The sequence below is a fragment of the Tachypleus tridentatus genome, chromosome 8 (assembly GCF_004210375.1).
Source record: "Tachypleus tridentatus isolate NWPU-2018 chromosome 8, ASM421037v1, whole genome shotgun sequence".
Classification (NCBI taxonomy): Eukaryota; Metazoa; Arthropoda; class Merostomata; order Xiphosura; family Limulidae; genus Tachypleus; species Tachypleus tridentatus.
Genome location: NC_134832.1, coordinates 31,366,536 through 31,388,090, shown reverse-complemented (window position 1 = coordinate 31,388,090; position 21,555 = coordinate 31,366,536). Strand labels below are relative to the sequence as shown.

The 21,555-nt window shown below is 36.3% G+C and overlaps 1 protein-coding gene across 8 annotated transcripts in view; it reads right to left on the bottom strand.

The window, feature by feature from the left end:
- Positions 1–21,555, bottom strand: part of LOC143222095 (tensin-3-like) — a 314,899-nt gene that overhangs the window by 97,033 nt on the left and 196,311 nt on the right. For 2 of the 8 annotated variants that reach the window (XM_076448040.1, XM_076448041.1), the window contains exon 1: positions 11,414–11,795. The exons of the other annotated variants lie outside the window; for them this stretch is intronic. The gene's annotated coding sequence lies outside the window, so the exon portion shown is untranslated. Of the gene's footprint in view, positions 1–11,413; positions 11,796–21,555 lie in introns of those variants that run through there. 8 annotated transcript variants of the gene reach the window in all.

Sequence of the window (21,555 nt, the reverse complement as noted above, 5' to 3'; positions counted from 1 at the left end):
AAAGATAAAACATAGTTTTATTGTTGTCAGAATTTTTACCCAAGTTTCTCTAGTTTATGCTAAAAAATCTCTCAAGAAAAATTGCTGTGATGTAAATAACTTTGTCTGTTTTTTGTCCTCCGTTTGGATAACGGTGAGGTTAAGAAGTTACGACGCTAAAATCTGGGTTTCGATTCCACGCGATTTACAAAGCACATATTCCCATGTTGTTTTGCTTTGAAATAAACAATTTTCTATTGTTGTTTCTATTACAATGTTGTCAAATTATGAAAGACTGAGATTTAATTCAGATCTTAATTATAATTTATACAGATGTTTAATTATGTTGTGTTTCCTTCACTCACACTGACCTATTCATCTGAAATATACAATAAGATTAAGGAAATTAGCACTAGTTTCGTCACTTCCTTCATAGAATCATGCGTTAAACAGTTAAGATAAAATTACAGTAAAATTACAAACGGGCCCGACATGGCCAGGTGTTTAAGGCATTCGACTTGTAATCTGCGGGCCGCGGGTTCGAATCCCCGTCACACCAAACATGTTCGCCCTTTCAACCGTGGGGGCGTTATAATGTTACGGTCAATCCGACTATTCGTTGGTAAAAGAGTTGCCAAAGAGTTGGCTGTGGGTGGTGATGACTAGCTGCCTTACTTCTAGTCGTGTACTGCTAAATTAGGGACGGCTAGCGCAGATAATCCTCGTGTAGCTTTGCGCGAAATTCAAAACAAAGAAACAAAATTAGAAAAGCGTATAAGCGAGTCAGACATTAAGCCAACGGTAAGTTTAAGGACTTGCAGTGCTAAATATCGGGGTTCGATTCCTCCTCAATGGACAGAATGCGGAGAGCCAGTTGTATAATTTTGCACTACAAAAAATTAGAAGCATGTAAACGAAAATACCAAATTTTGCGAAAGAAATATACAAGTCTTAAATTATGATGCTCTAGTAGATGTAATTCGTCGAATTATTTACAGATCTGTTATATATTGTTGTAAGCTACATTTTATGTGTTTTAGTTTAGATGATTTTTGTGTCACAGGTGGATCATCATTACGTAATTATGATGGCATTATAATCTGTAAAATTAGTGTAGTAACGAATAAACGAGTACGATATCAATACGAGAAATAGTGAGTATTGATTCAGTTAGACAGTGAGGGATAGTGCATCTGTGATTAAAATTCTGCAAGTAAATTTATTTGTGAATAAGTTAGGTGTACATTGGTTTTCGAAGACTCTGCTAAATATTATATAGCAAAGTTGTATTCCTGTTAAACCTACAAATAAATGTAGTCTGTAACAAGTGTTACATAGACTGGATTTAGCATTTTTTTTGTCAAATAACCCAAAAGAACAAGAGCAACAATAGAACACGTTACAAGAGTATTCCATAAGATGTGAACTTCAAAAGCCATTTCTGTTGTCAGTTATTTCATCTGTACTTTTTTCAAATAATTGAAAACGATATCATTTGCTGCTGTGTTACCTGACATTGAACACAATACCAACATGATTATTTGGCTGTAGTATGGACTGTGAGGCCTTATGAAACAAAGGGAATAGCAGGAACAAAGCCTCCGAACATTATAGGTGATTATAGGCAACGCCATACAACATTTTTTATTTCCTAACATTTTAATATTCTGATTTATTAGCTTATATATATATATATTAGTTCGTTATAATAAAAAAACAAGCCGAAACAGAAATAAAAATAAATCGAAACAGTCTCAGTTTCGGTTTGAAATTTTAACTTGGGATAAAACTAAAGTGCGGGTGTATTGTATACGTAAAAGGCGCACTGCGTATGTACAAATAGATATACATTATTTGTATTTTCCGGGATGGCCCGGTAGTTTAATTGCATTTGACAAAATCTCGTTACCAATATGTTTGCCCCTTTCAGTTGTGTTCATGTTATTATGTGACGGTCAATCCCACTATTCGTTGATAAAAGAGTAGCTCAAGAGTTGGCGGTGGGTGATAATGACTAGTTGTCTTCCCTCTAGTCTGTCACTGCTAAATTAAGGACGGCTGGTGCAGAAAGCCGTTATGTTTAGCTCTTTTGCGAAATTCAAAACAAACCAAATGTATTTTCGCGCAAAGCTACACGAGGGCTATCTGCGCTAGCCGTACCTAATTTTGCATTGTAAGGCAAGAGGGAAGGCAGCTTGTCATCACCATCCATCGCCAACTGTTGGGCTACTCTTTTACCAACGAACAGTGGGACTGAGCTTCACATTATAACGCCCCCACGGATGAAATGACGAGTATGTTTGGTGTGGTGGGGTTTCGAGCCCGCGAACCTCAGATTATGAGTCGAGTGTCTTAACAAGAGAGTAAATCAAAATGTTTATCTTATATGTTTTTTTTTCTTCAAATCTAAACTTATACAATAAGTAATGAAATAAAATATACTTTTCAACAACTGAAGTAAATTGTGTTTAATTCATAAAAGTGTATAATTAGTGTGTACTCATGTTTACTTAAAAATAAATATTTTCTTCTCTTTCCTTATGAGCTTCCCCTACAGTGGCTCAGCGGTATGTTTACAGACTTACAACGCTAGAAACCGGGTTTTAATACCCGTGGCGGGCAGAACACAAATAGCCCATCGTGTAGCTTTGTCTTTAACTTCAAACAACTTCCGCACACCCTCTCCAGTGGCAAAATGGTATGTATGCGGACTCACAATCCTAGAAACTGGATCTCGATATCCGTGGTGGACATTGCACAGATAACTCATCGTGTAGCCTTGTGTCTAACTTCAAAAACTTTTTATGAGATCACTTAAAAATGAAATAAAATATAGCTAAGCCAAGTGCTAACACATCAGCGCTGCTTGGTATCTGTGAAGAAACCACGCATTTAAGTGTTTCTTCTTTATTTGTTTGCTGTTAAAACAACAACAACAGTATACTCTTTAGGAATGTTTGTACTTCTTCTCCTTGAACAAACGAAATGAATGAATAAATAATAAAATCTGGCCCACTCGGTAAGGTGTAGATGGTGCATCAGTGACATCGAGCAATGAGGCCAATGATATAAGTATGCCAGGTAAGACTCGTTACAGCGTCATCTATAAGTAAAATAAAATAAAATAAATAATTGGAAGACTCTCTCTGAATGACTAGATGTGTGAATAATTAAACAAATTCGGTCGCGGTCAGACTGGCCGTTGGAGAGTACAATATATTTACATTTGATTCAAGTAAAACGGAAACTCCACTCAGAAGCCCGTTCGCGCAAGTAATATAATATTTTCTGAAGGCGTAGACATAAACTGCATTCCTCCTTTGGCGTTGAGGTACCGGGTCATCTTCAAAAATGCTGGTTGAATCCTTATATTGTAAAACTACTTTCTAGATAATAGAACATCATATGAACTGAAGTAGGTTTTAGTTTGGAACCTAATATGGACTGAAGTAAGTCTTAGTTTGGAACCTAATATGGACTGAAGTAGGTCTTAGTTTAGAACCTAATATGGACTGAAGTAGATCTTAGTTTGGAACCCTGGAGAACATCACTGTATAAAAATACTAGTAAATCGGACAACCCAGTTCGACATGCAGAATTGTGTCACAAGGTTATTAACAAGTGCAGAATACAACCTCTACAATCAATAGGATACAGTTTGTTTAGCAGGCTCTCAGTTCAAAGAGTACCCACAATTGCCCCTAAAAATATGATAATAGCTAGTCCCATTTTTTTTTTGCATCGTGCTGAACAGTTCACGGTACTTCGGTGAAATCCATTCTAGTTGGTATAAATCAAGAGATGTGTCAATGGGAGCGTGTACTAAATACTGTATAATTACATTTAAAGTTACTATTTATAGTTTATGAAGTAAACATGAAATGCTAGTGGCCTTTTAAGGATTGTATATTAATACTCAACCATAAAATCTATAAAGTTGGAATATTTGTTACAAAGCAGATTTAAAACCCTAATAATTTCTCGTGTTTTGTAACCATTAAAATGAATTTATCTCCTAAAAGGTAACACTATCTACAAATCAAATGCTATTGTAATAAACAGTTATGTACCTTTTAACCAGGGAATGACTATTCCTTTCAAAAGAATGGAGACCATACTATTTGAGGAGGTCAAATCAAAAAACGTTTATTTTATTGTTAAGCTCAAAATTAAACAGTGGTCAACTGTCCTGTCCACTGAGAATAACGAAGCCCAATTTTTTTAGCATTATAAATTCTCTCGCCTGCCCTGAACCACCAGGGGCGCCAAAGACAGGGAAATTTAAATTTTCGTCCTTTATTACATTCTACCAGCTATAAAAACAATATCTATATATAAATAATATACTCTTACTTCGTCCTTTTGAAAGAAGTAGTAATTTTTCTATAATTTACTACTTTTACACATATTTTTAACTTTGATATTAGTCATATAATGGGGTTATCTTGAAAACAAGTATCAGACGCCCATTAAAATTATTCTCTGGTTGGGGGCACTCGACTCGTAATCTGACGGTCGCAGGTTCGAATCCTCGTCACACCAAATATGCTCGCCTTCTCAATTTTGAGGGCGTTATAAAGTGACGGTCAATCCCATTATTCGTCGGTAAAAGAGTAGCCCAAAAGTTGGCGGTGGGTTGTGATGACTAGCTGCCTTTCTTCTGGTCTTATACTGCTAAATTAGCACAGATAACCCTCGTTTAGCTTTGCACGAAATTCCAGAGAAATCAAACTCACAATATCCTAACAAAAAATAACATAACTTGATAGACTTTGGAAAATAAAATACTTAATTAGTTTATTCACTAGTTTCTTTTAGAGCAAAGCTCCATTAGGCCATCTACTGTATTCACCGGAGTGAATCGAATCCTGGATGTTAACGTTAGAAGTCCGTAATCTTCCAGGCGAACGATTTTAAAGCGCTTAGTATTAAACATTTTACAAAATAAGCGAAGGCTTTCCACGCAAAGAGTCACCCGCTAGTACAGCGATAAGTCTACGGATTTACAACGCTAAAATCAGGGGGTTCGATTCCCCTCTGTGGACTCTGCTATAAGAAAAGACACTCCGCGCAAAGAAATGAACACACGAAACCTCTCTATTAACAATTGTAAATTCATTCAAGTTTTGAATACTTTATGAATATTCAGCTTAAAACATAAAATTCGCTTATCTATGTACCATCCCTGAAAAGCAGTTTCAAATTTCTAAATAAATTAGTATGTGTGTTGCAAACGTTCCTTAAGGATCGTATAATGCACATGTGCTTTAAACAGATGTTAACATTGGTTTCACGTAACAAATCCGCGATGGTAGCTCGTTGTTACAGCGTCCGTATCGCAACTCAAGCACATCCAACATACGGGTTGCTTTGGCGGAGCAACCACATCCGGAATCGGGTTGCTTTGTGTCATATAAACTCCGGTGACAAAAATATCTGTGATAAAATACAGATTCAGTTGAGTTTTGTTTTTTTAACATGTAAATAGTACTTTATTTTAGTGATTCGAAATTACAGAATGCATAAACTCTAAGCCTAATGGTAAACAAAAACCATGTGGAAATCTGGTTAAACTGCGAATCGCGGACATTTTGTTTCTAAAATATAAAGTACGACTTTTGGGCTTTTGATTGTTTGTTTCGGAAATTTACAGAAACGAGGCGCGAACAAAGATCCCTCTGGTTTGCAGTCTGACGATTCTAACCACTAAGCTACGACTTTTCATTCCAAGCTTTAAAGTTGACCATTTTCTCTCTTTCTCTGTTTCTTTAGTTAAGTTTAATGATTTTGTTTGTTATTAATCACAAAACTACACAATGGGCTATCTGTGCTGTGCTCACCCTGAGTATCAAAACTCGATTTTTAATGTTATTAGTCTTCAAAGATACAGCTGCGCCCTTGAGAGGGGGGCAGAATAAAATGTAAGTAAATCTACTATACTATCTTAAAAGCAACTTTTACTTCAATTTTTGTAAAAAAAGGTTAAATTTATTTGACTATTTTATTAAGAAAAATTTTTGAATCTCTACAGCCACATCTATTTTATTTCATCTGTTATCGTATAAACTTCTAATGGTTTAGAAATGTGAAATTTGTAGCAGATGAAATAAATATTTATGACTTAACGTTATATACATAATAATGCCACTAAATTCCTTAAAGAACATAGGGCCGCATACGCTGCGGTTTCTGTAACAGGTTGGTTTTTAAGTGAGTAGGTTGTTAGCCTACTGCACAACCCCCAATCTGGAGGACAATTTCTCAGCCCACCAAGGGTAATCGAACCCCTGATTTTAGCGTTGTAAATCCGGAGATATACCGCTGTACTAGCGGGGGGCAACATTATACATTGTTATAAGTTATGATATGTTTGCGACCAATTTGAGGAGCTACTTACCACTAATGATAGAATATTATACAATGAAATTAAATCAACAAAAGGTTTTTATAACTGGTCCACTAGGGGTAATAACAACTTAAAGTAATTACTTAAAGCTGACATTGCAGGAGATAATGGAAACAGACCAGAAGGGTCGCTAAAAGCTGGCAAACGAGTCTCACATACTTATATCAGTGCCTCACAAATTCTTTCAGCTCGTGGCACACCTGTAATGTTCCCACTTTTTTGCGACATATGTATAAGTTCCGTATGGCACCCCCCAAGCAATGTGGTTTGTTTCGAATTTCGCGCAAAGCTACAGGAGGGTTAGCTGCACTAGCCGTCCTTAAGTTATCAGTGTAAGACAAGAGGGAAGGAAGGCAGTTAGTCATCATCACCCACCTCCAAACTCTTGGGCTACTCTTTTACCAAAGACTAGTGGAATTGACCTTTACTTTATAACGCTCCCACGTCTAAAAGTAGGGAGCATGTTTGGTGGAATAGAAATTCGAACCTGCGACGCTCTTAGTGCGAGTCGAGCGCCCTTAACCACCTGACCTTACTGGGCCAACTAAGATACCCAGAAATTACTGTTATGCAGGGTAGCAAGAAAAAAAAATCAAATTTGAAATTTTGTAAATTTATTAAATTGGTAATATAATTGCATTATTAAATAAAAATTACTTAATAATTGCAACGGCCCGGCATGGCCAGATGGTTGAGGCATTAGACTCGTAATTTGAGGGTCGTTTGGTATGATGAGAATTCGAATCAGCCGTGGGGGCGTTATAATGTACGATCAATCCAACTATTCGTTGGTGAAAGAGTAGCCCAAGAGTTGGCGGTGGGTGGTGATGACTAGCTGCCTTCCATCTAGTCTTATACTGTTAAATTAGGGACGACTAGCGCAGATAGCCCTTGTGTAGATTTGCGCGAAATTCAAAAACGAAACAAACCTATATTCTTGTTTCGCCAAAAAGCACAGACAAAGCTCAACGATCATTATTATTGACTATAACACATTTTAAATGGAATTATTATCAGTTAGAAAACATAAAAACAAAACAAGAAAGGTGTGGCTGGGTAAACACTTTCGAACTGTTAATGTTCTTAAGTTTATCCCAAGTTCATATTGTGACGTTGATTTTTAAGTAAAACTGTCTTAACCTTTTGAAGTCTGTAGACGAGAGAAATGTGTGTTTTCTTATAGCAAAGCCACATCTGCTATCTGCTGAGCCCACCGAGGGGAATCGTACCCCTGATTTTAGCCTTGCAAATCCGTAAACTTACCGCTGTACTAGCGGGGGCTGACGAGAGAAAGATTCATTACTGTAATTTTGTTTTGATAAAATCAATTATAATAGGAGGACCTGTTCTAGGTTTTTAAAACAATTAAAAATAAAAAAAACACGTAACAATTACAAAAATTTCGGAGCACACAGTTTGGGAAGCACTGATCTGTATAACCAGTACAATAAAACCGAAATTGTATATAAATGACTGCTATTAAACTAATACAATAGTTAGATAATAAAGGCAAAGGAAAAAATAAGTCGCCGCGCGTAAAAGACATAATTCTTCTACATTTCCGCACGTATTCAGTTTTCTGGAAATCTACAAACCATCCTTCCTGTTCGCGGCGGTTTTCAATGACGTCATTCTTTCAGCCCCTTATTCCATTCAATTTCTGTGACATTTTCCTGGCGTGTTTATTTTTGGAGACTGTGCGAAGGCCTTCAGAAATGTAGGGCATAATATCGCAAAAGGCCAACCAAACTTCTACTTTGCTGCTTCATGTATACGTTAAAAATAACTTTGGACACCATCTCTATCTACGTACCTATACATGTGGTTTTAGCCCGGAGAGGGAGTGAGACACGTAACCATGTCAATACTTCCAGCTTATGACATGTATAAGAGCATCCCTACCGGAAACGCTGTCGGTGAAGTGAATGTTACAAAAAAAGAAAAAGAAACGAGTAACAACAATAACATAATCTACTTTAAGTCCATAACTATAAAGCACAGCCATAATTATGGACTTCATGTTTCTTTTATGTTCTCTCAATGAGTTAGAAAAAGAGGACAAAGCAAATTTGTTACAGTTTTGAAAGTTAATGTATCGGTAGTTAGTATAATTTTACACATTGCTGTTAGGCATGGCAGGGCGATGGTTAGGGTTTTTGACTTGCAATCTGCAAAGTCATAGGTTCGAATCCCGTCACCGAATATTTGTCGATCAGCCCCACAATTCGATTAGAGTAGCCGAAAGAGTTTGCTGTAGGCGTTGTTAACTAGCTACTTTCACTTTATAGTCTATCACTTCTAAGTTAGGGACAACTAATACAGATAGACGTCAAGTAGCTTTGAGAGAAATTGAAAACAAAAAACAAATAATTAAAACATCGGTACTTAAAAACCTAAAGATAAATCTATCGATAGAAATCCACACGATCTCTTAATAAATAACGTAAATACTAGTAATAAAGGTAAGAGATGTAATATGTCGTTTAATTAGGCAGTACCTACATTCTTCTTAGACACGACATGGCCAGGTGGTTAGGGCGCTCGCCTCGTAATTTGAGAGTCGCAGAATTGAATCCTCATCACACCAAACATGCTCGACCTTTCAACCGTGGGGGCGTTATTACGTTACGGTCAATCCCATTATTCGTTGGTGAAAGAGTTGGCGGTGAGTGTCTTCCATTTAGTCTTACACTGCTAAATTAGAGACTGTTAGCGCAGATAGCCCTTGTGTAGCTTTGCGCGAAATTCAAAAACCAAACAAACCTATATTCCTGTTTTGTCACTAAGCAAAGCTCAACGATCATTATTATTGGCTATAATACATTTTGAATGGAATTATTATCAGTTAGAAAACATAAAAACAAAACAAGAAAGGTGTGGCTGGGTAAACACTTTCGAATTGTTAATGTTCTTAAGTTTATCCCAAGTTCATATTGTGACGTTGATTTTTGATAAAACTGTCTTAACCTTTTGAAGTCTGTAGACGAGAAAAAGATTATATTACTGTAATTCTGTTTTGGTAAAATCAAGTATAATAAGAGGACCTGTTATAGGTTTTTGAAACACTAATCAAAAGATAATAACTGATTCTTACAACGAAGCAAGACTTCTACACAGCTGTGGATTAATAAAACCTTTCTGTAAAACTCGTGCTTTAAGATAACTGTATAATTTTTACCGTCATATCTTTATACATTAACACGCCAAGGATAATACAGAACTATAACAAACACACTTTCTTCTTTGTATTGCAGGTAACTAAATATACTTATCACACGACAAGTTATGACACAACTACAAACGTATTTATGAGACGCAGATATTTTATTTCCATATGAGAGCTTATGAAACGTTACTAATTATGTTACATACGAGATTAAAAAATCTCGAAGCTCCGAATTATTATTTTTTTATAAATTACTTTGTTATATCAGAATCGAACACTGGCTCTTAGCGTTATAAGTGCGTAAATCTACTGTCGTCCCACAGGGAGACTGTTTTTTTCATATGTATACTCCACCGCACATTTAAGGCAAAAATGCTCTAGTGTAATGAAAATTGTGACATGTGGCTGGCTGCCTTGTTAGAAATAGTAACATTTGTAGAAACGTGTTAAGTTAACCCATTTAATCACCAGGCATAATAAACCTGAAATGAAATATTTCTTGGTATCACAACTCTTATTAGGGCCGGTAAGGCCAGGTGTTTAGGGCAATCGACTCATAATCTGATTGTAGCGGATTCGAATCCCCATCACACCAAACATGATTGACATTATAATGTCTCCACGGCTGAAAGGGCGAGCATGTTTGGTGCGACGGGTATTTTGGTCAAAGATATTCTAGCAAGGGTCGAAAGAGTTACCACTCTAGCTTCACTTGTCATTGTAATAAAAAGCAGATAGTTTCGGGTAGTTTTTATCACATTTGTATCTATATAAATTTTGATAACTTATGAAAATCTATTGATAACGAACTTGTACAATTTTTGTGCTAAACATTAAACATCAGGGCTTTTTGTGAGTGCTTTTAAAACGTAACAAAATCATTCTAGTTCTGAGGTACTAAAAATCTGCCACAGTTGGTTTTGGTTGTAAGTTGAATCTTTCAGTATTAAAACCGAGAATTTCTTTACACAAGGAAAGAAACAGTCGCTTGAATTCCAAGCAAGTTTCAAAGGTTTATCATGGGTAGGATTTTATCCTCAGCTGTATTTGTTTGAAGTAATTTGGACGTTAATAATACCTAAAAACTGTTCTGACATTTGTCGTTAATGACATGTGATAAATTGTTCAGAGCTTTGTTGTAAACGATATATAACAAGCTGTTTGATATTTCACGTTAAAAATACCTAATACGTTGTTTGATATTTGGCGTTAAAAAATATCTAATAAACTGTTTTGATATTTGTTGTAAACGATATATAATAGGCTGTTTAGTATTCGACGTTAAGAATATCTAGGTTTCGTAGCTTGTTAATATTAAAGTATTATTAAAAGCGTTCCATTTACTTACTCGTTTTCCATTAGGACTTGTTAAATTAAAGAGCGGTGTATTATTGTAAATGGGCCTGGCATGGCCAAGCGCGTAAGGCGTGCGACTCGTAATCTGAGGGTCGCGGGTTCGCGCCCGCGTCGCGCTAAACATGCTCGCCCTCCCAGCCGTGGGGGTGTATAATGTGATGGTCAATCCCACCATTCGTTGGTAAAAGAGTAGCCCAAGAGTTGGCGGTGGGTGGTGATGATTAGCTGCCTTCCCTCTAGTCTTACACTGCTAAATTAGGGACGGCTAGCACAGATAGCCCTCGAGTAGCTTTGTGCGAAATTCAAAAACAAACAAACAAACATTATTGTAAATACACAAATTTTGTAATTTAACAGCTATTGTAAAACCAAGTTTTAAGAACAAAAATGTAGTAATAGGTTAAACACTCCAACGTGATCAACTCTTTAAACAAAATATTAAACTTTGGTTATCACGAAAATCGAGTAAAAAACTTGCAGTAAAAAAAAGATCAATAATAGCCCACCTGGTCATGAAAAACCGCCTCAAAATGTGTTGAGCTGAGATTGGCGTTTTGATTGTTTCTTATTAAAATGGATACTAAACTCTGCTCTGTGTAATTGGATACCTTGCAACACTTAACAAGTTCCTACATAAAACCACCACAAAAAGAGAAGCTGGCTCCTCCTACGAAACGATGCTGACAGAAAACCAAAGAATGAGTGATAACCAAGAAAAGGTGACGCTGTTCGGGTCACTTGCTTCTCTTTTGTTAAATACTAGTATGTTCTCACATTAATGTCCTGGACTTTTTGACCAAGACGAGTGGACACCTCAGGAATCCGGAGCTGTTGGAAAATGCGAACAGAATCAGATCGAAAGGAAGCGCGAGATGACGATAGTTGGCCTCGTATGTAACAGAGATGAATCTGCTACAGTTAAAAATAGAATAGGTTCTTTATATGGCAAAGGAATACAGAGTTGGCACGTTTTCCTTAGTGGAGCAGCTGTTGGTACAGACGCGTATACCATTGTTGAAAGAGGGGCGTCTGTTGCTCTTTTTTTTTTTAAAAATAAGGCAGACTTCAATGTGCCGTTGGATATTAACACGTGTTTTTTCTTAGAAATATGACAAACTTACAAACTATGAAAGAGCAAAACTTACACGTGACAATTACAATTACGTCTTTATAAGTCGATCGGTTTGTCATTTTAATCAGACTATTCGTATAAAATAAGTTTTTGCACTAAAGCTGTTTGGTGGGTATCACGTATCGTGGACTATGTTTAACCTCGTAGCCATTGAGACGCCCCGCATGGCCATAAAATTTGTTCAGAGCTCCACGTACCTATTCTCATACGTGATCAGATTACGCAGGTCATTTAATTGTTTGAATTACTTTAAACATACAGCATTCCCTTTACAAACTTGATGCATTCAGAAACAAAATACCACAATTTAAAAAAAATGTTTCGCAACGGAGCATATTATTTTTTCTCGTAGTCTATTCATACAGAGCGCATGAATTATTTAGTGACCTCTTCGAGATTTACTTTTCTTCACTAAAGAATAGCGAAGTCTACTATAGGAATCATCATCCACCCAGAGATCACCGAAGAAAAACTTCGCATTTTGTCCCAATTCAATATTTTATTTATCTTACTTTCATTTTCACATTATGATTGTAATGTATTTTGATATGCCCTGCTGGGCCTAACAGAAAACTACAAAAGACACCAGAACAGTATATTTTCCCCTCTCTTTCCACATAAAACTTTTATAGCTTAATTTACACTAACAAAGTACCAATTCATCGACGCTTGATTTAAATAGAGTTTAGAACAATTTGGATTCAAACGGTATCAAATGACATCTGTGTTGAACGCTGGCTTGGCCAGACTGCTTGATAGGTCCCTCGTGCGTCTTATGAAACTCTTCTGCACTACATTCGACCTTTAACTCTCGTATGATTTGTTACCACATTAGTCGTAGGTTCATGAAATGTTTTTGGCCATCAGTGATTTTACGTACTTGAGCAGTCAACCACAGACTCACATGGTATGAACAGTGCACTTATGATCTATGTAATTTAAATTAAGTGATTCGTTTCTTTCCCAGTACCAACTTTTTTATTCCATCCGAATCGGCCCGGCATGGCCAGGTGGTTAAGGCTCTCTACTTGTAATCCGAGGGTCGCGGGTTCAAATCCCTGTCACACCAAACATGCTCGCCCTTTCAGCCGTTGGGACGTTATAATGTGATGACCAATCCCACTATTCGTTGGTAATACGGTTTAGAGAACAGATTATCTCCTGATAGCTGGGTGTGGTGTCTGTTTAGTGTCCAGGATTTAGGGATCTGATTGTCTCGCCACTTTGTAAAGCTTTTGTTGATTACGAGTCGAGTGTCCTAACCATCTGGCCATGCCGAGCCCTAAGATGGGGAACCTGAGGGATAACAAAACTATTCTCCAAATACCTTTCCGTCTGCAGTGCATAGTACTGTCTACAGCCAATCATCCCTTACACATATGATAACGTCATCTATACTTCCCTCCTCCTAATTTCGTGTCTTGCACAGTTTAATGAAGTAAAAATAGCTTCCTACGCACGTAATTACTCAATTATTTTTTTAATTACATAGGCATTTGTGGTTTAACGACTGAGGACGAGGTTAAATATTCTAAAACACAGACATATAGTTGAAGGAAGATAAAAACAAACCACATAAAAATTGGTATTGGTGTTATATGAGATAAAATGACTTTGAGATATTTTTCTTATAACTGCATTATTTTTATAAAACTTGCTGTAATCAAGCAATTAAACAGTTGTTGTTTTAGAACAAAGCTGCACAAAATAAGCTATCTACACTCTCTCCATCACCAAGAATCAAACCTAGTGTTTTAATAGTGTAACTCTACAATCTTACCACTTACTCACAGGGCGTTTAACTAAAAAACAATTCATTCACAAATACATTTTTCTCTCAAGTTATCAATGTCGAATTTTCTCTATTCTAGACTATGATAAATAATCAACTTCATTATTATTATGCTAATTTGCATTAATAACGTTGCGCAAAAAAGAGGGTTAGCTAACTCTCTTAAATAGATCCAAAAATTACAATTTTCGTCTTTTCTGGTTTGTTTTGAATTTCGCGCAAAGCTACTCGAGAGCTATCTGCGCTAGCCGTCCATAATTTCGCAGTGTGAGACTAGAGGGATGGCAACTAGTCATCACTACCCACCGCCAACTGTTGGGCTACTCTTTTACTAACGAATAGTAGGATTAACTGTCATATTATATCGCCCCCACGGCTGAAAGGGCGAGCATATTTGATGTAACGGGGATTCGAACCCGCGCCCCTCGAATTACGAGTCTAGTGCCTTAACCACCTGACCATGCCGGTCCCGTTTGTTCTGAAAGGATAAAATAATATTTGGTCTTGCTTTTATCAATAAAATAATCAAACTTACGTTTGTGGTTAAACACAAAGCTACGAAATAGACTTTTTATGCTATGTCTACCACAGGTGTCACAGTTTTAACGCTAAAACTCTTCAGACTTACCGCTATGCCACTGGAGAATCAATTTTGTTGAAGGAGGCCCGGTATGGCCAGGTGGTTGAGGCACTCGACTCGCAATATGAGGGTTGTAGGTTCGAATCTCCGTTACACCAAACATTTTCACCCAGTCGGTCGTGGGGGCGCTATAATGTGGCGGGCAATTCCACTATTCGTTGGTAAAAGAGTAGCCCAAAAGTTGGAGGTGAGTGGTGGTGACGAGCTGCCTTCCCTTTAGTCTTACACTGCTAAATTAAGGAGGGCTAGCGCATATATCTTTTGTGTAGCTTTGCGCGAAATTCAAAACAAATTATACAAAAATACGAAACCCTATAACCCTAGCGCTTTCAAAAGGCAGATTTATTTTCTTCAAGGATAAACTAGAAACTATTCAAAAATAATATTGTATAATTAAAAAAAATCATTAATAATACAAATATTCCCTTATAATCATTACATTTTGCCAAAATAGTAAAATATACAAACTTCTAAAGATTGATAGTAAGACATATAATCAAAATTATTTCTTTAAAACCAAAATCCTACAATTAAGTTGAAAATTAATATTGATTTTTCATACCAGTTTAATAAACCACAGATACAAATACATTACTTTGTTTTGTTGGAGTTCATGCGAAGTAACAGCAGGGTTATCAGCGCCAGCAGTCACTAACTTTGAAGCAAGTATAATACAATTTTAAAAAAATTATAAAGACCAGTGGGTATCGATATATACTCTTCAAAAAAAGAAACGCAAAAGGCAAAATTTGAGACAAATTGTTAACAAGTTTATTCCGGGTACTTATGTATGACATGTGTGAAACTTTTCACGTTCATTGCAGAACATCCAAAGTCTGCAAAGGCGAAGTCCACGCTCACTAGTTGAAGTTTAACGTCACTCAACGTCAATAACGAGTATGCCCCCCGTGAGCTTGGCATCTCCTGCCCATGGAAGCGATGAGATGACGAATCACATCGTGTGGAAAGGCTGTCCACTCAGCCTGCAAAGCTGCTGCAAGCTGAGGTAGAGTCTGCGGTTGAGGTTGTCGCCGTCGCAGTCGTCGGTCCAACTCGTTCCAAAGATGTTCGATAGGGTTTAAATCTGGTGGTCTGGAGGACCAGAAAAGAACGTTGATGTTGTGGTGTCTCAAGAAGACAGTGGTGAGTTTGGTTCTGTGAGGATGGGCATTGTCATGTTGAAAAACGTCGTTGGCGTTCACCATGATGGGTTGCACATGGGGCCTAAGAATCTCGTCGACGTATCGTTGAGCCGTAAGATTCCCTCGAATGTGCAAAAGGTCTGTTCTGGCATTGTAGGCGATGGCAGCCCACATCATGACGCTGCCACCACCAAATCTGTCAACTTCCTGCACACAGTTTGCTGCAAAACGTTCACCTCGGCGACGGTAAACACGGGTCCTTCCATCCTGCCTACGAAGCATAAAACGTGATTCATCGCTGAACCAAACATGCCTCCATCGTGGCCCTACCCGATGTGCCCGAGTCCACTGCAGCCGTGCTTGACGATGTTGCTGGGTGAGGATGACGCCTCTGACTGGACGTCGAGGTCGGATTCCTGCATGTCGTAGACGGTTGCGTACGGTCTGATCGGAAATCCTACGCAGCCCTGGTATGGTTGAGGCAGTAGACGTCGCAGTGGTGGTCCTATCCAGAAGGTGACGTAACCGGATGTAGCGATCCTGTGCGGGCGTGGTCACACGAGGTCTGCCAGATCGTGGACGGTCACGAGTTGATCCATGTTGTTGGTAACGATTCCAGAGCTGTGAATGTCCACCCAAGCACCATTACAAGGTGGCAACAACGCCATTGGTCGCGTTCTGTTTCAGTCAGTCTTGGCGTAACTGTATTGCGTGTCGGTGGTTTAATACTGAGCTCTTGAAACCGAGAACCCGTCACTTTTATAGGGATTTTGCACATGTTGCACTTGCAGAACATGCAGATCTCTCAAACAAATTTATTGGACACGAATGCGTTTTGGCGAAAAATCCGATGTTTTCCTCCGTTTTCAAAGTGCACAACTTTTACTGTCATTTTGGTCTGACAATCAGTGCCTTAATACGTGTAACATCACATACTCTGAGCTTGTAACGTTATTACATATATTTCTCTTTAAAATAAAAACAATATCCCTTTTGCGTTTCTTTTTTGAAGAGTATATATGGAACCTAGATAGTTATAGTAATATAAAAAGATTAAATGCTATAAAAAGTGTTGAAATCAGGAAATCAAAACGACAAAAACCGAATTATTTTATACTTAGCATTTTACATCAAATATTTGGAAAATCACTGTAGTTATTTTTGTACTGGCCAAATAAGGGATAATTTTTTTAAATTTTAAGTATACCGGTTTTAGTACTTATTGACTTTCTTGTTTTAATATGTTTTGTAGTATTATTTTTTATATTACTACAACTACCTAGATTACGTATTTATTGAGCTCTACTTGTTTTTATATAAAAAAAGCTTTTATTACACTTATTTCCCTTCTTTCAATTAGCTATATATTTGTGCACCAGTAAAACGAAGGCACGCGTATACCCGATCCGATTTCATTACTCATTAGGATGTCTACTAAGTTACTCTTAAATCTAATTATTTGTCCAAAGAAGAGCATCATTTGATTTATACATATATGGCAGTACCCTTCTCGCTATAATAAAGTAATCACTGGGACCCCAGACAGAAGAGTTCTGTGAAAGAATTAGTACAATAAGATTCTCCTTTTTTCTGTGTAACTGTCTGGAAAAATCACTTACTTACTTACTTAGATGAAAATTTATTGAAATAATGAAATTTTGATTCATTACATAAACACACATAGCGGTAGGCGGCTTTATAAGTTTTTTTTTGTTTTTGAATTTCGCGCAAAGCTACTCGAGGACTATCTGCACTAGCAGTCCCTAATTTAGCAGTGTAAGACTAGAGGAAAGGCAGCTAGTTATAGTCACCCACCGCCAACTCTTGGGCTACTATTTTACCAACGAATAGTGAGATTGACCGTCACATTATAACGCCCCTACGGCTGAAAAGGCAAGCATGTTTGGTGCGACAGGGATACGAACCCGCGACCCCCAGATTACGAGTCGCATGCCTTAACCCACCTGGCCATGCTGGGCCAAATCTGAAGCAAACACTTTATAAGTACAATAAGCATTAGTTTCGCTTAGTCAATCCTATGCAGTAGTCATTGTTAATATTTGGACATTTAAAATGTGAGTTTAAACGAGTGATATTTATAGCCGCCATTTTGTTTCATGTCGATTCCTACTATTAAGTATTACTGTACTTAATGATAATAGACGACTAGAAAGAAGGCTAGTCACTCACTGTGCAACGCGAACTTTTCGACTAATTTTATCAGATTAAACAAAGGGATTTTAGCGTCACTCTCATGACACACCCAAGGTCTTTAAAAAGCAAAGCGTGTTTTCTTTTTTAGCTTTTGCATTTGCGGTTTCGAGAGCAGAATTTCAGGAGATGTAGTGGTCTCAGTGAAAGCACTGTAATTTTAAACAAAGAACCAAACCTCAACAAACGCAAAATCAAAGAAAGTCATCTTAACTAAGCCAAACAGTTCCACTCTAGCTGTCACACTTGAATGTCAAAATACATTTTACTAAGCCGTTAAGCGACATTTTGGTCACGTGACTTCTGTGTTCCATACTGTATATAGCGGGTGAGTCAGAACTTCTGTTTTTTTGCTGTTATTGTGAAGTAAGTATTGATGTCGAAAATCTGTTGGGTGTTTGTTACATGGCATGTTGTCATCATGTAAACATTGAATCAAAGTTAATCATACACTATTTCTAAAGCTACCAGTCTGAGGTAAAATGTGCAATTTGAAAGTCGTCGCTAGGCGCTGGCATGTGGGGCCCGTGCCTCGATTCTCTTTGACAGTGCTCCAAATCTCCAGTTAGTGTCTTGAAAAATCATTTGGGCTATCTGTGTTAGTCGTCCTTAACTTTAAAAAGTGTAGACTATAGGGAAGGCAGCCAACTCCATTCATCGCCAGATCTTGGGCGACTTTTTTTCTTCCAACTAATAGTGGAAATGATCATCACATTGTAACACTCCTCTCTCTGACTGAAAGGGCGAACATATTCAGTGATGAAATTCGAAACCGTGACACACAGAGATCACGAACTTAGCTCCCTAACCACCAGACCATGTATGAGTCTAGCTTAAATATACATATTCGCTAGTTCACACATTCATTCACTCAGTTACTTTCAGAAGCACAATCATGTTACAATTTACAAAAACAATTATAGTATTTAAATAATGGTTAAATATTACTAATTCGATTGAAGCAGCCAAGCAGATGTGAAAATTAAAATGCTGTTCGACCGCTCACAACGAATTATCATTTTAAAGTTAGCGTATATTGAGGATAGAAAAGTTAAAGATACTATAAAGTACAGGTGAAAGTATGTACAAGTGAAAAATCCCCCGGTGGGACAACGGTAAGTTTACTGACTTACAACACTAAAATCCAGGACTCAGTCCTCCACGGTGGACATAAAAGATAGCCCAAAGCATACCAAACGCAAAAGGAAATGATTTTTCGTTTATTATTATTTTTTAATTCAGTGCAAATCCTCGTACTGACGGTGAGAAACGTTGCTCATCAAGCCACTTAGATTATGCAGAAGTCGCTCCTGCTTGAGATCGAATTTAGCAACTGATTGCTTAGGTTTATCAGATCCAGAGTCAAAGACGGTTAGGAATCAGTTATTTCTGATTCTGACGCACGTAATTTTATCTGTTTCTGCAACGTGTGAATCTGGAAGAGGTCTTCTTGTTTCCATATTAACCATGCAACGCTGCTTTCTCGGATTGCTTTAGTTTCCAGCATTATACAATGGAAATATACCAATTCTCCTGTTATCCACTATTCCAAGAAGACAGGATCTGAAAACCTTTTTAAAGAACTCCGGAAATGTCTTCATTCTAATTAATTCTATGATTGGGAAAATGGAGTAAGACTGAGCTGGAAAGCGCCAGTCATCTCACAGCTTCAGGAATCGGTTCTAAAGTGGACAAGCCAAGATGAAGAAGGAAAACGTAAGTAGGCAAGAAGTATGTATCAGGAGAAAACACAGTCTGCATTGTCTATGTTATCTAGGATATCTGGGTTAGCACGGACTTTCAGTCCAGGGCCACAAGAATGTTTCAGGCAGTTTGATTCGGCTTTTTAGGCTTAACGGCGGCTTTTGTTAACTACTGGTAAATAAGAAACAACTGCCTTTTTTAGGGAATAAAAACGATATGCTGTAGCTCAGTTAATATTGTTAAAACTATATATAATAAAAACGATATGCTGTAGCTCAGTCAATATTGTTAAAACTATATATAATAAAAATATGCGATATATATAATAAAAACGATGCTGTAGCTCAGTCAATATTATTAAAACTATATATAATAAAAACGATATGCTGTAGCTCAGTCAATATTGTTAAAACTAGTCAAGCTATCAATATTGTTAAAACTATATATAATAAAAACGATATGCTGTAGCTCAGTCAATATTATTAAAACTATATATAATAAAAACGATATGCTGTAGCTCAGTCAATATTGTTAAAACTATATATAATAAAAACGATATGCTGTAGCTCAGTCAATATTATTAAAACTATATATAATAAAAAATAAAAACGATATGCTGTAGCTCAGTCAATATTGTTAAAACTATATATAATAAAAACGATATGCTGTAGCTCAGTCAATATTGTTAAAACTATATATAATAAAAACGATATGCGTAGCTCAGTCAATATTGCTATATATAATAAAACGATATGCTCTCAGTCAATATTGTTATATGTTAAAAAAACTATATATAAAAACTATATATAATAAAAACGATATGCTGTAGCTCAGTCAATATTGTTAAAACTATATATAATAAAAACGATATGCTGTAGCTCAGTCAATATTGTTAAAACTATATATAATAAAAACGATATGCTGTAGCTCAGTCAATATTGTTAAAACTATATATAATAAAAACGATATGCTGTAGCTCAGTCAATATTGTTAAAACTATATATAATAAAAACGATATGCTGTAGCTCAGTCAATATTGTTAAAACTATATATAATAAAAACGATATGCTGTAGCTCAGTCAATATTGTTAAAACTATATATAATAAAAACGATATGCTGTAGCTCAGTCAATATTGTTAAAACTATATATAATAAAAACGATATGCTGTAGCTCAGTCAATATTGTTAAAACTATATATAATAAAAACGATATGCTGTAGCTCAGTCAATATTGTTAAAACTATATATAATAAAAAACGATATGCTGTAGCTCAGTCAATATTGTTAAAACTATATATAATAAAAAACGATATGCTGTAGCTCAGTCAATATTGTTAAAACTATATATAATAAAAACGATATGCTGTAGCTCAGTCAATATTGTTAAAACTATATATAATAAAACGATATGCTGTAGCTCAGTCAATATTGTTAAAACTATATATAATAAAAACGATATGCTGTAGCTCAGTCAATATTGTTAAAACTATATATAATAAAAACGATATGCTGTAGCTCAGTCAATATTGTTAAAACTATATATAATAAAAACGATATGCTGTAGCTCAGTCAATATTGTTAAAACTATATATAATAAAAACGATATGCTGTAGCTCAGTCAATATTGTTAAAACTATATATAATAAAAACGATATGCTGTAGCTCAGTCAATATTGTTAAAACTATATATAATAAAAAACGATATGCTGTAGCTCAGTCAATATTGTTAAAACTACTATATATAATAAAAACTATATATAATAAAAACGATATGCTGTAGCTCAGTCAATATTGTTAAAACTATATATAATAAAAAACGATATGCTGTAGCTCAGTCAATATTGTTAAAACTATATATAATAAAAACGATATGCTGTAGCTCAGTCAATATTGTTAAAACTATATATAATAAAAACGATATGCTGTAGCTCAGTCAATATTGTTAAAACTATATATAATAAAAAAACGATATGCTGTAGCTCAGTCAATATTGTTAAAACTATATATAATAAAAACGATATGCTGT